The sequence below is a fragment of the Callorhinus ursinus genome, unplaced genomic scaffold (assembly GCF_003265705.2).
Source record: "Callorhinus ursinus isolate GAN/ISIS: 27379988/994484 unplaced genomic scaffold, GSC_fseal_2.0 scaffold28, whole genome shotgun sequence".
NCBI lineage: Eukaryota > Metazoa > Chordata > Mammalia > Carnivora > Otariidae > Callorhinus > Callorhinus ursinus.
Window position 1 is genome coordinate 9,834,701 of NW_027397090.1, and position 16,212 is coordinate 9,850,912.

At 44.5% G+C, this 16,212-nt stretch overlaps 1 protein-coding gene and 1 pseudogene across 2 annotated transcripts in view; one reads left to right on the plus strand and one right to left on the minus strand.

The window, feature by feature from the left end:
* TJP2 (tight junction protein 2) overlaps positions 1-16,212 on the minus strand; it is a 117,539-nt gene that overhangs the window by 78,627 nt on the left and 22,700 nt on the right. Inside the window, exon 2 of one of the 2 annotated variants that reach the window (XM_073878102.1) lies at positions 12,846-12,966. The gene's annotated coding sequence lies outside the window, so the exon portion shown is untranslated. Of the gene's footprint in view, positions 1-6,587; positions 6,720-12,845; positions 12,967-16,212 lie in introns of those variants that run through there. The other variant, XM_073878103.1, reaches the window with a different exon arrangement.
* Positions 1,986-3,821, plus strand: LOC112838583 (large ribosomal subunit protein eL8 pseudogene; annotated as a pseudogene).

The window sequence follows — 16,212 nt, forward strand, 5'->3', positions numbered from 1 at the left end:
TCCATGATTCATTGTTTGCATATAACACCCAGTGCTCCACGCAGAACGTGCCCTCTTTAATACCCATCACCAGGCTAACCCATCCCACCACCCCCCTCCCCTCTAGAACCCTCAGTTTGTTTTTCAGAGTCCATCGTCTCTCATGGTTCGAGACCAGAATAATTTAAACAAAAATGAGATCTTATTACAGTGCTATTTTGATTTAAAAATAGTAAATAAAATTCTGTTTGATATTGACAGAAAAAAAAGAAAATTGAATAAAACAAAAAAATTCATGAGCACAGGATAAATATTTCTTCAACATATTTATCCCTAAAAGATCATCTAAAGAGTAAAGATTAACTTAGCCGAAAAAATCTTCAGTAGTGAGTTTCCAAAGACACTTCTAAAACATTAAGAGATTAGTATTTTAATTGATAAAGAATTACATGTTTTGAGGTGCCTGAGTGGCTCAGTCAGTTAAGCATCCAATTCTTGATTTCGGCTCAGTCATGATCTCAGGGTCGAGAACATTTGAGCCCTGAGTCGGGCTCCATGCTGAGCGGGGAGTCTGCTTGAGATTCTCTGTCTCCCTCTCCCTCTGCCCCCCCAACTCATGTGCTCTTGTGAGTTTGCTCTCTCTCTCTCTCAAATAAATAAATAATCATTTTTTTTTAAACTATGTTTTAATTTTAGAAAGTTTCTCTTCCTCCAGGACTTGTCTCTTTGTTATCTCCCTGTATTCAACCTTGCCGCTCCCAATCCATCCTCCCCAACAGCCAGAATGATCTTTTCATGAGGCAAATCAGATCTCTTAACTCTATCCTTTTAAACCCTCAAAATGTCGCCAATCCAGACTTCTTGTCCTGGCCTGTGTTATGGCTGAATGTTTGTGTCCCTCCCAGCCCCCCAAAGGGGTTGAAGCCCTAACCCCCAAAGTGGTGCTATCTGGGGATGGGCCTTTGGGAGGGAATTCGGTTTAGATTAGGTCATGAGGGTAGGACCCTCATGATGAGATCTGTGGTCTTGTAAGAGGAAGAGAGAGACCTTTCTCCAGGCCCATACACCTAGGAAAGACCATGTGAGGGCACACGGAGAAGGCAGCTAGCTGCCTACCAGCCAGGAGAAGGGCCCCCACCAAGAGCCCAATCTGTCAGCACCTTGATCTTGGACTTTGTAGTCCCCAGAACTGTGAGAAATAAACGCCCGTTGTTCAAAGCACCCAGTCTATGGCATTTTGTTACAGAGCCCAAGCTGGTTAACACAGCCTCCAAGTCGAATCGAACCTGCTGCCCCCTCCAAACTCAGCTCATCCTGCTCTCTCCCAAGCGCACATCCTGGAGCCACACTGGCCTTTCTTTGTTGCTCTCGAGACCCTGCCAAGCGCATTTCTGCCCTCGAGCCTTCGTTTGAGCTTCTCTGCCTGGACCACAGAGCCAGCTTCTGCTTAGATTTCTCTACCTAAAGCTGGAAGCATCCCTAGAGGTGGCAACCAGAAAGGGATGCCCTCAGGAGAGAGTCAAATTTAAGTTGAAGCAAGGACACGGAGTCCAGCTGAGTGTTTCCGAGAGCAGAGTGCAGGGGTGTGAAAAGGTGAGGGTGGTGGATGGTGTGGTTGTGCTAAGGGAAGCCTAGAGAGGAACCACAGCCCAAAACAGCAAAGGACCCTAGTATCCACGGCTCTCCCTTTTTAACTTTATTGTTATTATTACTACTGGTAAGACATTGGCAAGGATGTTGTTATTACTACAATGAAAAGATGAAAAGGAGTGAGTGCCAAAGTGATAAAAACATCAGACTGTCGGGGGAGAAAATTCTCAGTTCTCAGTGGATGGCGGCTTTCAATTCACCCTCTCCTCTTTCGGCCATTGACACAAATCCCAAACCCCAGCCTTTCCTCCCGATGTTTCCCCCCTCCTGGCAATGTTTCTGGGCATGATGGGTTTAGCTAGCCACAGAACTGACGGGAGAATTGGTGATGCACCGCAGAGTCAGCTGTGGGCGGCATGGGTGACGGGTCCGAGGAGGCACTGGCCTGGTGCTGGGGAGACAGTAGGCAGACCTCGTGGTGCCAGGCTCACGTGCCCGCTCCCAGGACACTTACGGGGATGGTCTGAGTGCACTCAGGCTGGCAGGCAAGGTCAAGGTACACTCAGCCTGCTGGACAGTGGGTCGAGACAGGGCATAATCCAGCTCCAGGCCTGGAGATCCTAGAAGCACCTTTTGAAGCACAGTTTGGTCTAGACAGGCCCTGCCAGGGAGAGTGCTCCACACTTTGGAGGATCCTCCCCTCCAAAAGGCAGGGTGCCCTGGGGCCTCAGAGGCGGGGTTTATTGAACTTCTGTTTACACTGCAGAGTATACAAAATCCATACTCTTTCCAGGGACAGATGCCACTTGTTAACCCTCCATTAAAAAACAGTACCAACAGGCGGTGCCTGGCCGGCTCAGTCCCTGGAGCGAGCAAGTGGTTCTTGATCTCGGAGTACTGAGTTCGGTACTGAGTTCGCTGGGTATAGAGATTACTTAAATTAAAAAAATAAACAAAGAAACAAAAAAGCAGAAACCCTGATAAACAAAGATGGATTAAACACATACTATGTGTGCCAGAAATCTTTCAAAACACGATTTTAGCTCATTTCATGTAAGTCCTCACAGCGTCCCCCTCTGTATTTGGTGTATTTGGGGTTATTGCCCTGCTTTACCGATGAGGAAACTGCTTTGGAGAGGGGAAAACAGCTACTGCCTGAGGTCCCTTCCAGTAGGAAGCGGAGGAGACTCCAGACACAGGTCTGTTGGATCGAAGCCTATCCTCCTCAGTGCTCTCCGACCCGTGTTCACTGCCTCTACCCCAGCAGGACAACTTCACGGAGTCAGGGGCTGGTGGGGTTTTGGTGTTGCTACTGCTGTCTTCCTCATGGCGCCTTTTAACAGAACTCAGGAGGCGTTTTGCTGAACCAAGTGTCGGGGAGTCATGTTTGTGAAACTGCTTGCATGCAATATTGAAAAGGTAGGCTCCACATCTCTCTCCTCGGGCCGTTCGAGATGCCAAAAGGGAAGAAGGCGGCCCCGAAGCCTCTGTCGTGAAGAAGCAGGAGGCCAAGACAGTGGTCAATCCCCTGTTTGAGAAAAGGCCCAAGAATTTTGGCATCGGACAGGACATCTCACCCAAAAGGGACCTCACCTGCTTTGTCAAATGGCCCCTCTACATCCGGCTGCAGCAGGCCAAGGGCTGTTCTCTATCAACGTCTGCAAGTGTCTCCTGCAATGAACCAGCTCACCCAGGCCTTGGACGGCCAAACAGCTCCTTGGCTGCGTTAAGCTGGCCCACAAGTGCAGACCAGAGACAAGGCGAGAGAAGAAGCAGAGATTGTTGGCCGAGGCTGAGAAGAAAGCTGCCAGCAAAGGGGAGGTCCCCACTAAGAGGCCTGTCCTTCGAGCTGGGGTTAACACTGTCACCACCTTGATGGACAACAAGAAGGCTCAGCTAGTAGGGACAGCACATGCTGTGGATCCCATTGAGCTGGCTGTCTTCATTCTTGTCCTGTGTCATAAGATGGGGGTTCCCTACTGCATTATCAAGGGGAAGGCCAAGCTGGGGCGTCTGGCCCACAGGAAGACCTGCACCACTGTCGCCATCACACAGGTGAACTCGGAAGACAAAGGATCTCTGGCTAAGCTGGTGGAAGCCATCAGGACCAATGACAGTGACAGATATGAGGAGATCCTCCGACACTGGGGAGGCAACATCCTGGGTCCAAAGTCGGTGGCTCACATCGCCAAGATGGAAAAGGCAAAGGCTAAAGAACTGGTCGCCAAACTGGGCTGAGTGTATGCTGTTGAATTTTCTGTACATAAAAGTAATAAAAAGTTCTCTTTCAAAAAAAGAAAAGAAAGAAGAAGGTAAATGCCACAAATGCATCTGACTCCAGCCATGAGCTAGTTAGTGAGAATCCTTGATACAAATATGATCTGGTGTCTAACTGGACTCACAGCACCCTTTCCCTGAACAAGTACTTTAAGAAAAAACACTTTAATAGGTTAAAAATTGGACCACGTAAGAAGATCCTCATCTCACAGGGCCGGGAGGGAACCTGAGGTGACAGAGGCCCAGGGGACTGTTGCAAGGGACACAGGTCCTCCAGGGAACCAGAGGGGCCTCTGGCAACACGAGAGTTGCTTTAAAAAATTATCACCAGAACTCTGTAGTCTGAAGAATTCGGTAACCCTGATCAGCACAGATTAAAGTTGCTGAAGAGTCTCCTAGATTTTCAGAGAATTCTCAGACCTGAAAGAGCCTTAGAAAAACATTGCAAGCAGATAGCTTTCCAGGGCAGTCATAAATTAGCGCGGGTCTTGGAAACAAAGGACGCCAGGCCTGGGAAAGGCACTTCCAGGAGGCGCGCAGCCCAAGTTGAAGATGTGGCTCACAACATTTATGTTCCTGTGGGACTTCTGCTAAATTTCTCTGAGGACAAGAATTACCTGAGACCTCCCAGGTCCCTCTCTGAGTTGCTGATTCAGAGGGGTCTGAGAAGGGGCAGGGGAACGGATGTTTTGAGCATGCATCTCCCCCCCACACAAGTGAGCCTCATTATCAGGGAGGTTTGGCTTTCGTTCTTGCTTGCTTGCTTGCTTTCAGATTGTATTTATTTATTTGAGAGAGAGGAGAGAGTGAGTGAGAGCACAAGCAGAGGGAGAGGGAGAAGCAAGCTCCCTGTGCGGGCTTGATCTCAGGACGCTGAGATCATGACCTGAGCCAAAGGCAGCCGCTTAACCGACTAAGCCACCCAGGGGCCCTTAGGGACATTGTTTTAATGCTCTGACACAAGACAGGAAGATTACCATTTTGAAGGCAGGTAAAACATTCAAAAGGTCAGAAAATAATTCTCTCCATTTGCAAAATGCTGTCTTTGGTTTGCAAAAGAAAGGATCTGGTCCCATCATTCTCTTTATTATATTTATTTACATATATTTGCATATACACATATCATTTGTATTTCAATTATTTTTGTATACATGATACTTGTTTATTTACCCAAACCATACAGGAGATCTTTTTTTTTTTTTTTTTAAGATTTTTATTTATTTATTTGACAGAGAGAGACACAGCAAGAGAGGGAACACAAGCAGGGGGAGCAGGAGAGGGAGAAGCAGGCTTCCCCCCGATGCGGGGCTCAATCCCAGGACCCTGGGATCATGACCTGAGCCGAAGGCAGACGCTTAAAGACTGAGCCATTCAGGCGCCCCCATACAGGAGATCTTAAAACATTAGCAAAACACGAGGCACCTGGGTGGCTCAGTCAGTTAAGTATCAGGCTCCTGATTTCAGCTCAGGTCATGATCTCAGAGTCATGAGATGGAGTTCTCCCTGGGCGTGAAGACTGCTTAAGATTCTCTCTCTCCCTCTCCTGTCTTGTGCACACATATGCACGTTCACATACTCTCTCTCTCAAAAAAAAAAAAAAATTTAGCAAAATAGAATTACATTGTCACCATTCAGAGCAAACTATTAGAAACTAGATGCGCATCCTTCCAGGTACCTCTCTGCAGGTAAGCATACTGATACCATATACAACTTTGCACAACTGGGGCCATACTAGGCATGCACTTCTGCTACTTTTATTTCCGCATAAGAATATTGCTTGACTTTTTTCACAGCAATATAGATCTATATCATGTTTCTAACTGCGTAATATTCCATTTGTATGAATATACTACGATTTGCTGAATAAATACTTCTGTTTAAAGTTCTTTTTAAAAAACTGCTACAGACTGGCACCTGGGTGGCTCAGTTGGTTAAGCAGCTGCTTTGGGCTCGGGTCATGATCTCACAGTCCTGGGATCCAGCTCCGCATCAGGCTCCCTGCTTCTCCTCCTCCCTGCTCATGCTCTCTCTCTTTCTCAAATAAATAAATAAAATCTTAAAAAAAAAAAAAAAACTGGTATAGAGGACAAGGAAAAAAATCAGATGGATGAAACTCCTAAGATTTATTTCACATAGATACTGAGGAAGTATGTTGCTTGTAAAACCCTAGCAGAATCTGTAAGACATGTAGAATGTAAATAGTAAGTTAGTAACCTGTAAGATGTGTTAAGCAGAATGAATGGACCATTTCTGTGCTAAATATAGATGAAAAGATTTAAACAAATGACAGTGTTATTTAGAAAGGGATGGAAGGGGGCACCTGGGTGGCTTAGTCAGTTAAGCATCTGACTTCTGCTCAGGTCCTGATCCCGGGGTCCTGGGATGGAGTCCCATCAGGCTCCCCGCTCAGTGGGGAGTCTGCTTCTCCCTCTCCCTCTGCCCCTCCTCCTGCTTGTGCTCTGTCTTAAATAAATAAATAAAATCTTTTAAAAAGGGGGAGATGGAAGGACAAAATAAATCTTACATAGTAATAATATTTAATAAAACACTAGTAAATTTAATGAATATCTAAGTTATAATTGTATTTATTTTGATATAATGTATAGTAATAATATAAAATATTGGGGCACCTGGGTGGCTCATCTCAGCCAAATAAATAAATAAAATCTTTAAAAAATAATAACAATATAAAATATTTTATAACTTATCATTTATATTGTTAAAAAGATTTCCCAGCTCACCTGGGTGGTTCAGTCAGTTAAGCATCTGCCTTCAGCTCAGGTCATGACCCCCGTGTCCTGGGATCGAGCCCAACGTCGGACTCCCTGCTCGGCGGGCAGCCTGCTTCTCCCTCTGCCTGCCACTCCCCCTGCTTTGCATTCGCTTGCTCTCTCTCTCTCTCTCTGACAAATAAATAAAGAAAATCTTGGGGAAAAAAAAGATTTCCCATTTAACAAAATATGAATACTATATAATAAACCCTGGTTCATGTTCTTTCTGGATTGGCAGTTATATCACCCATAAACTGACCACCCTATTGGTGACACTCCTTATGTCCAATTCTGGCCCCTCAGAGTTATCATGGACTCACCCCATAATACGGGCTTAGAAAAGCCAGCTGAAGGTGAAACTTAAAACTTTGACTTCTGTGCACCTGGGAACCCCTCTGCAGTCCTGTCTCCCCAGTCTATAAGCATACTTAGGGGGCCAGCTGGGTGGCTCAGTCAGTTAAGCATCTGCCTTCAGCTCAGGTCATGATCCCAGGGTCCTGGGATCGAGTCCCATGTCAGGCTCCCTGCTCAGTGGGGATCCTGCTTCTCCTTCTGCCTGCTCTGTCTGCCGCTCCCCCTGCTTTGCACTTGCTCTCTCTCTCTCTCTGACAAATAAATTAATAAAATCTTAAAAATAAAAAAAAAAGCTTATGTAGGGAGCTCACAGCTGCAGCCAAATCTCCTACAGAATTGCATAGACCCACAGCGGTAGTGCTCACACTTTAGGGCAACAGAAACTCCTGGAGGGCTTGTTAAAGCATATTCCTGGGTCACCCCCAGAGTTTCTGCTTCGGTCAGTGTGGGGTGAGGCCCAGGAGTACGCATGTCTAAACAAGTTCCCAGCCAGGCCATATTTGGTTTCCAGACCACACTTTTGAGAACCGCTAACCTAGAAAGAGCTGGTTTAGAGCATGGGCTTGTTTATAGATGGTATATGAAGCCAATTTCCTTACCTGTGGTGAAAGGATTGTTTCCTCAAACATTTAATGAGCATCTCACACAGCAGTACTTGAGGAAAATTTAAAGGAATATAAAGGCTCATCCGTGGGGGACCTGGGAGTCTAATTTGGAATCAGTAACTGCATTGCTGTGTGAAGAAGCCTGTACCCCCCACCCCGGGCCTTATGTGGGTGGGTGCAGAAGGCCTGAGGCAGTGACTATGTGAGGGGAGGGTTCTCCTGGGGAAGGTGATATTTGAGAGGCAACCTGAGGATGACAAGTTGTTGGCCACCTGGACAGAGGGGGGAGAGGAACTCGGGGAACAGAGACTGTACAGCACTGGGCTTGAAGATGCAGCAGAGGCTAGAAGAAAAGTTATGGTGTGTGGGGAGAATCCTACCGTAATTCTGATACAAAGTGAAGCATCAGGCTGTGATAGTGACGGTGGAAGCTTTATGTTTATTTGAGTGCTCACTCTAATGGAGTTGGTGTGGTGCTTAATGTTTTATCTGCATTGTCTCATTTAATTCTCATACCCACCCTATGAGCTGTAGGTCTAATTATACTCCCGATGTATATTGGTTTCCTAGAGCTGCAGAATGAAGTACCTCAAACCAGCTGGCTTCAACAATGGGAATTTACTGTCTCAGTTCTGGAGGCTGGAAGGCTGAAATCAAGCTGGAGGCTGGCTTGTTTCCTTCTGCAGGTTGTGAGGGCAGGGTCTGTTCTGGGCCCCTCTCCTTGACTTGTAGATGCCTTGTCTTGCCTCCGTGTGTGTCTGTCTTTGTGTCCAAATTTCCCCTTTTTATAAAGACACCATTGTATTGGATTAGGGCCCACCCTGAAGACCTCACTTTAACTTGACTACCCTGTCTCCAGATAAGGTCACATTTTGAGGTAATGAGGGGCAGGACTTCAACATATGAATGTTGTGGGGGACACAATACAACCCATAACACCATTTTACAGATGAAGAAAGGGAGGCTCAGACAGTTTGAGTAAGCTGCCCAAGTCACACTTGCCATTTGGGGAGGTCAAAAACAGTTGCCTAGGGGCGCCTGGGTGGCTCAATCATTAAGCGTCTGCCTTCGGCTCAGGTCATGATCCCAGGGTCCTGGGATGGAGCCCCACATTGTGCTCCCTGCTCCATGGGAAGCCTGCTTCTCCCTCTCCCACTCCCCCTGCTTGTGTTCCTTCTCTCGCTGTGTCTCTCTCTGTCAAATAAATAAATAAAATCTTTAAAAAAAAAAACAAAAAACAGTTGACTAGTGGTCATAGGTTAAACCTGGAAAGTAGCAGAATGGGGCTTGTTGACGCAGGCCTGTCTGACTGCAGAGCTCTGTCGCCCAGGGCTTTCCTGGCTTCTAGCGTTTGCTTCTACCATGTTTCTGCAAGGTTCCCTGGGAGCGCAGTGGCCTGGAGACCGGGGTGCCAAACGGCTAGCCGGTTAGTTTCTGGATAAGATATTCTTCGATTTCAGTTTTCTATCTTACCTGCTTGACTGTGGGAAGTTATTAGAGTATATGAAACATTTAAAATTCATGAAAGAAAGGCTCTATCTTTTTCAAGATGATGTGCTCTTTTTGCTGTTAAAATGTGAAATACCTATAAATACAGAATTTATCTGAATACAGCTCTTCTATTCTTTTTTTTTTAATATTTTTTTTATTTATTTGACAGAGAGAGAGAACACAAGCAGGGGGAGTGGGAGAGGGAGAAGCAGGCTCCCCGCTGATCTAGGAGCCTGATGCGGGGCTGGATCCCAGGACCATGAGATTCTGATCTGAGCCACAGGCAGACGCTCAACCAACTGAGCCACCCAGGCGCCTAGCTATCTTATTTTTAATGTCCTTCTCGAACAGCCTAAATGTTTGTAAACAATGTGTTAGCCCTTAAACTTGCACTGTAAGTATATTTACTTGGAATTATTTCAGTATTCAGGGATTCAAGCACCTTAACTGTCTATCTGTAAAGATTCAAAGAGTTTTGTTGGTAGCCACACAATAATTCCATATTTTCCTAAGTATTTAAAATAGAAGAGCACTGCTCCAAATACTTATCTATAAAGACTTTGTTACTTTAGCAGTTCGAGCAAACTTTCATCATAAGAAATTGGTATACTACTTAAGTGAAAGAAAAAATAAAAATAAGGAGGGTTTATTCCTACTTTTGAATGCTTTAGCTACAGTCTGACATGTTTTCCAAACAAAAATTAGAGCAGGTGGTTTACTTGTGAAATCAACAAGACAAAGTGGTGGTCATCTGGCCTATCTCTGGAAATTTGAGATATCTGGACATTGTTAAGTATAGCACAGAGATGAGTAATCCTGAAGCTAGGTTCTGAAGCATAAATTTAATCATACTCGTGCATGTTTAAAAGAATCCAGAACCTGGGGATTAGATGACTAGGCACTTTCCAACCCAGAGCCCTATCTATCTCTTACTTTTCACAGCCAGGTTTCTTAGAAGGATTCTCTGTACTTACCAACCCTTTTCCTCACCACCACCTGCCCTTCTCTCCAACACTTTCTCCTCTATCTATTCCAGCCACTAGGGGTCCAGTAATGGTGTCAAGTACCCATGGGCCAGGCACTGCACTGTCTAGGGAAATTTACATGGATAAGGGGCTCTTCCCCAGCTAGGAGTTCAGTCTTACTTGTAATCAGCAGTCATGTTGCTGTGTGTCCTGCCTGATTCGGGCCCCTGGTGCTGTGGCTGTGTGGGGAAACCTAGAGGCAGCTCATTTTATGATTCCCATTAGCCTGCTAAGATTGAGACAAAGAATTTGCAACTAACTTCTGCTTGGAAGGGGTGTTATCATTGGATCCCTAGTTTTTGGTACTTTGTCACGTTTTTATCAACAGAGTGGTTGGTGAAAGCAATTTTCAGTTCAGCCAAATTTTGATTTGTTTGGCGGTAATCTGATTGTATAGCAAGATTAGACAGAACACCCTGGACAGAATCTCCCCCACTTAATCATAATTATATTGATATTTTGAAAATTATTGATTTTTTTAAAGATTTTATTTATTTATCTGACACAGAGAGATAGACAGCTAGAGAGGGAACACAAGCAGTGGGAGTGGGAGAGGGAGAAGCAGGCTTCCCGCTGAGCAGGGAGCCCGATGCGGGGCTCGATCCCAGGACCCTGGGATCATGACCTGAGCTGAAGGCAGACACTTAATGACTGAGCCACCCAGGTGCCCCAAAAATTATTGATTTTAATAATATACATAATTATTTGATTATAATTACTCTTAATATTTGATAATGATATTTGAAATATAATTACTCAAATTCAAAAAGTCAACTTCAGATCTTAAGTCCAGTTAACTAAAATAATTAACTCTGTCAACATGCTTTGAAAGAGTCTTTGTAGGATGTTAAACTTAAATTTGTCTTTTCTGATGGCTTTAGCTCAGCATAACAAATGTGACAAGAAGGACAGATACTTTCCCAAGACTTAGAACAAGAATCAAAATGCTTTAGGAACTGGATGGTAGAACTAGATCAGGCAGAGAAACCAAGTATGGCCTGGCTGGGAACTTGTTAGAAATGCATACTCAGGGCACCTCAGTTGGTTAAGTGTCCAGCTCTTGGTTTTGGCTCACATCATTATCTTAGGGTCATGAAATCGAACCCCATGCCAGGCTCCGCACTGGGCGTGGAGTCTGCTTAAGATTTTCTCTCTCCCTCTGGCCCACCCCAGCCTGCATGCTCTCCTTCCCCTCTACAAGGAAGGCAGGAAAGAAGGAAGGAAGGAAAAGGAAGAAGGAAGGAAGGAAAAGGAAGAAGGAAGGGAGGGAGGGAAGGAAGGAAGGAAGGAAGGAAGGAAGGAAGGAAGGAAGGAAGGAAGGAAGGAAGCAAATGTTTGCTGTATCTGAAACTAAGGTGATGTGAGATGCTCTGGGAAAAATCCTCACCACCCAAGAGCACCTGAGGCTAAGTCATCCCAGAAAGCCAAGCTTAAGTTTTTACACAGGAAAGAGCTTTGGAGCAAGACTCTGACTTGGGCAAACAAAATGACGTCAAAGGACCTGTGGTCACTAATACAGGGAATCAGAACCAGGGAAGCGTTTATTAGAAGGGACTTGCTCGAGTCACAGAGAGCCTTCCCTCCTACAGACAACGCCAGCACCATCCCCCTTTGCCACACTCCACACTGCTCTACCAGTTCATTTGACCAAATCAATAGATCCGACCCAGAAGTCTAGTTTCAGGAAAACTACTGCTGGAGCCTCGGTAAGCATCTGTTTTCTTACGTTTGGAAACTTTAAAAGCTCCACAGAGAGCATCTCAGCAAACAAAACCCACCCCAAGCCCTGTCAGTTCAGTGGTAACTAAGGGCTTCCCCACACAAGTGTCCCCATTTGGACAACGAGACTCTGAGAAAGAGCTTGGCATGTGCCTAGCTCCTGCTATACTTTAACTTATTTAGCATCATATTGACGCTCTCTTTCACAGATGATGGATCTGAACTCAGAAACATTAAGGCACGTGCAGGCACACAGGGATTTGCTATCTGCCCTGGAGTGTGCCATTCACACTCTATTAAACTTAAGCTCTGACACATAGCTAGAATCCACTCAGGCAGGGGTTTTAAGCTTAAAAAGACAGGAATTATGAAACAAGCACATGAAAAAAATTCCAACCCTATTCCAGTGGACCACGGACTGGCCTATAATCAGGGGTTAAAGTGTAACTAAGAAAAAATACATCCCAGCATCTGTCAAAATAAAATTTAATGCCTTGTAAATCTCATTTAATTCCTACTTAAAACTGAATCAGTAAATAGATAATACTCACTCTTAGTTCTTTCACTAAAAGCTTGTGCATAATTAATCTTTAGAAGCTGGTGCAACCGATGTCTTTAATATTTTCAGCAAAGTGCTTACCACTGTTACATAATTCTGCTACCTCAAAGATAATGGAAAAAACATGACTTACCAGAATGACCTATAACCCCAGACACTAAAATACCTTGCCAGGAATTTATTCTGAACCTCGGGAGGTGGATTTATATGCTCTAGTCAGGAAGGAGCTCAATTAGTTCTCACCCAATTGTGGCAAAGTTCTACCTATCAATTCAGACCATAAATGCAGGTACGATGTTTCTGTCCCTCGGTAAATACGACATTACAGTTAAACTTTCTCTGATATTGAACAATTTCTCCATCAGCAACATTCAAAATGGAGGCCTTGACTACCTCTAGGATGTGAAACAATTTACATCAAACTTTAGGTGCAGGAAAGCCGGTAACCAGGTTGATGGGAGAAAAAAGCAAGTACCTGGTAAAGCAGGCTGTGCGCCGGCACGCGTCTGGGCTTCGTGGAGAGCTCGTGCCAGGAGGCACCGCTGGTGTGCCAATCCCACTCACAGGGAGATGATAATAATGCAGTGCTCTGCACCCTGAAAAAGACAGCGTGGTTAAAAATCCAACATGGTCACACCCAGCACAATAAGATCTTGGGAAACACACTGAAGTTCACATACTGTGCCATTCAGCCATTTATAACATGGCTTTTAATACATTTACAGAGTTGTGCAACTGTCACCAAAATCCATTTTAGAGCATTCTCATTACTTCAAGAAAGAAAACTTGGGGCACCTGGGTGGCTCAGTCGGTTAAGCCTCGACTCTTGATTTTGGCTCAGGCTGTGATCTCATGGTCATGGGGTGGAGCCCCATGTCAGGCTCCTTGCTCAGCAGGGGAGTCGGCTTGAGATTCTCTCTCCCCTCTTCCCCACACACCTCTCTATCTCAAGTAAATAAATAAATCTTTAAAAAAGAAAAAAACCTGCACCCCTTAGGCCTCATCCCCCATTACTCCAGTTCCCTCCTCCCACCTGGCAACCACAAATTCAAGTTTTGTCTCTACACATTTACCTACACTGGATGTTTCAGAAGACAAGCTCATATAATACGTGACCTTTTGTGACTGGTTTTGTTTACTTAGCATAATGTTTTGGAGTTTCACCCATGCTCTGGCACGTCTCAGAACTTTTTGTGGCCAAATAATATTCCACCGTATGGATATACTATAGTTTATGTTTTTATCAGCTGACATACACTTGGGTCGTTTCCACTTTTTGGCTATTATGCACAAGTGTTTAGACAGGCAGTTTTCATTTCTCTCAGTGTGTATCTAGGAGTGGAACTGCTGTTCCTAATAATTTCAGCCTTCAGAAAATGGAGAAAATCAGTACCCATGTAAAATCTGGCACCACCAATCCACCTGAGGGGTGTCCTGAGGAACAAAATCTTGTGAGAATTCACTTTTCAGGTGAAAAAAAAAATACTCAGCAGGTGGGAAAATATAGAGAAAACTTTTTTTTAAATTATGGTAAAATACACTTAACATAAAATTTGCCATTTTGAAGTAAAAAATAGAGGGGCGCCAAGTGGTGCAGTCGGTTGAGCATCTGACTGTTGATTTCAGCTCAGGTCACAATCTCAGGGTCATGAGATCTAGCCCCACATCAGGCTCCACACTCAGCAGGGAGTCTGCTTGAGATTCTTTCTCTCCCTCTCCTTCTGCCCCTCCCCCCACTTGTGCACGGGGGGGGGGCTTGCTCGCTCGCTCTCTCTCAAATAAATGGATAAATCTTTTTAAAAAAGTAAACAAAAGAGAAAACATTTTAAACTAAAAGAGAACTCATTTTTTCACAGCATTTATGATACTGGCTTATCTTTACTTTAATATTTGTGGATTGCCCACAATTCGAAAAGATGCCAGATACTTTTTTTTTTGACCCCTCATTCCAAGGAAATCCAACAAACATCCCTTCTGCACATTTTTATTAATCCTACATATGCCTTTTAAACCGCACAAGAAGGCAAGCTCACTTCTGGGCGAGGCCTGGGCCCCGGCAGCTTCACACAGGGCAGTCATGTCCAGTGGGAGGAAGAATGTGGCTTCTCACCAGTTCTGGACATACTCTTCTGTTTGCTAGACAAAGTGATATTGTGGTATCTATGCAAAACACTCCCTACACAATGAAATAGAAATAAAGAATAGTGTCGATTTTATTTATACAGGCAGGGGACACATTTCCCTTCTCCTACAAGGATCAGCAGGAAATGTAGACACTGGCTAAAGCAAGGCCATCTGGACATCCTACAAAGCAAGCAACAGGATTAGAGCCCAGCCCATGCATGGTTTCTGTTATTACTTCCAAAGATAAATAAATGGCCAGCAAATCAAGATGGGCTTGGTTATGCTTTGGCCTTCATAAATTTTTCTACAGGTATCAGCTCCAAAAAGTGCTTGCTTCTTGTATTGAATCAGATTGCTTTTTAATTAAATCAGTTTTCTGCATTTCTAAAACATCTTGGTTTTAACTTTCTTTGATAAGATTCCCAAGGTTTTTGACATGTGTTGGAGCCACCAATAACAATCAACCATTTCTAAAATACACCAATATTGGTTTAGGGCTACTTTTAAATTTAGAAATAGCTTGAGAAAGAACTAAATTATATTCTTTGTTTTCAAGAGTATTGACAGATATGTAAAATTAATGTCAGGTAACATGAAAAACTTGACAAAGTTTTAAAAGGAAAATCCATAGGCGGATCAGTATTTTTGTGTTTGAATGTTAATTCCTCTAAACATTTTTTTTTTCTTTATTTGTGGCTATACTGACACTGAGTTAAGCACAGGCAAATCTTTGCTGAGCACCTACCATGTGCCGGGCATTGGGATAAACACACACCTGCAGAAGCCATCTAAACTGTGCTTCAGTGAACTTGCAACATGCAGCCAATTGGTGGGTAGCTGGTGGTTTGGGCCTATCATGTGACTACAGTTTACAGAGGAGAAGTCCAGGCACAGCCCTGTTTGCAGACAGCAAGACGAAGTACTCAAAAGAGGACACCGGCGGCCAATGAATTCCTTGAGGTTTTGAAAACTGAATCATGACCCGACTTCCAATTATGTTTTAAAATGCAAAAGCAGCTGCTCTTGAATATTATGCAGTATTACACGTTGCAGCAATTGTAATATTTCTTAAAAAGAATGAAAGGACCTAAATTCTTGGAAAAAAATATCAGCCTCCTTATTTAAGGTCAACCAGCCCAATAGGGATCTCCGGTCAGAAGGCGCATGGGCAGATTTCCCTCCACAGAAGTACAGCCAGCCACCTGCCTTCTTACCAGGGTCATCTCTAAGGACATCCTACAAAGCAAGCAACAGGATTAGAGCCCGGCCCATGCATGGTTTCTATTATTACTTCCAAAGATAAATAAATGGCCAGCAAATCAAGATGGGCTTGATTTGGGGCGGGGTTGGGGGGGGGGAGGCGGAGGTATTGGGACTGCAAGCCCTCAGGAAGATCAGAAAAGTTTGAAGTCGGGGCGCCTGGCTGGCTCAGTCAGAGGACCATGTGACTCTTGATCTCAGGGTTTTGAGTTCGAGCCCCACGTGGGGTCTAGAGATTACTTAAATAAAACTTAAAAAAAAAAGTTTGAAGTCAAGACGAAAGCAAGTATGCTCATGGAAAGCACTTCTCAAGGTGCTTGCTCCTCAAAGTGTGGGTCATGGACTGAACCATCATCATCACCTGGACAATCCACCAGTCATCACCTGGGCTGACAGCAGGACCTGGAAGCTAATTAAAATGCAGACTCCCAGGCCCCACCATAATTACAAAATTGGAA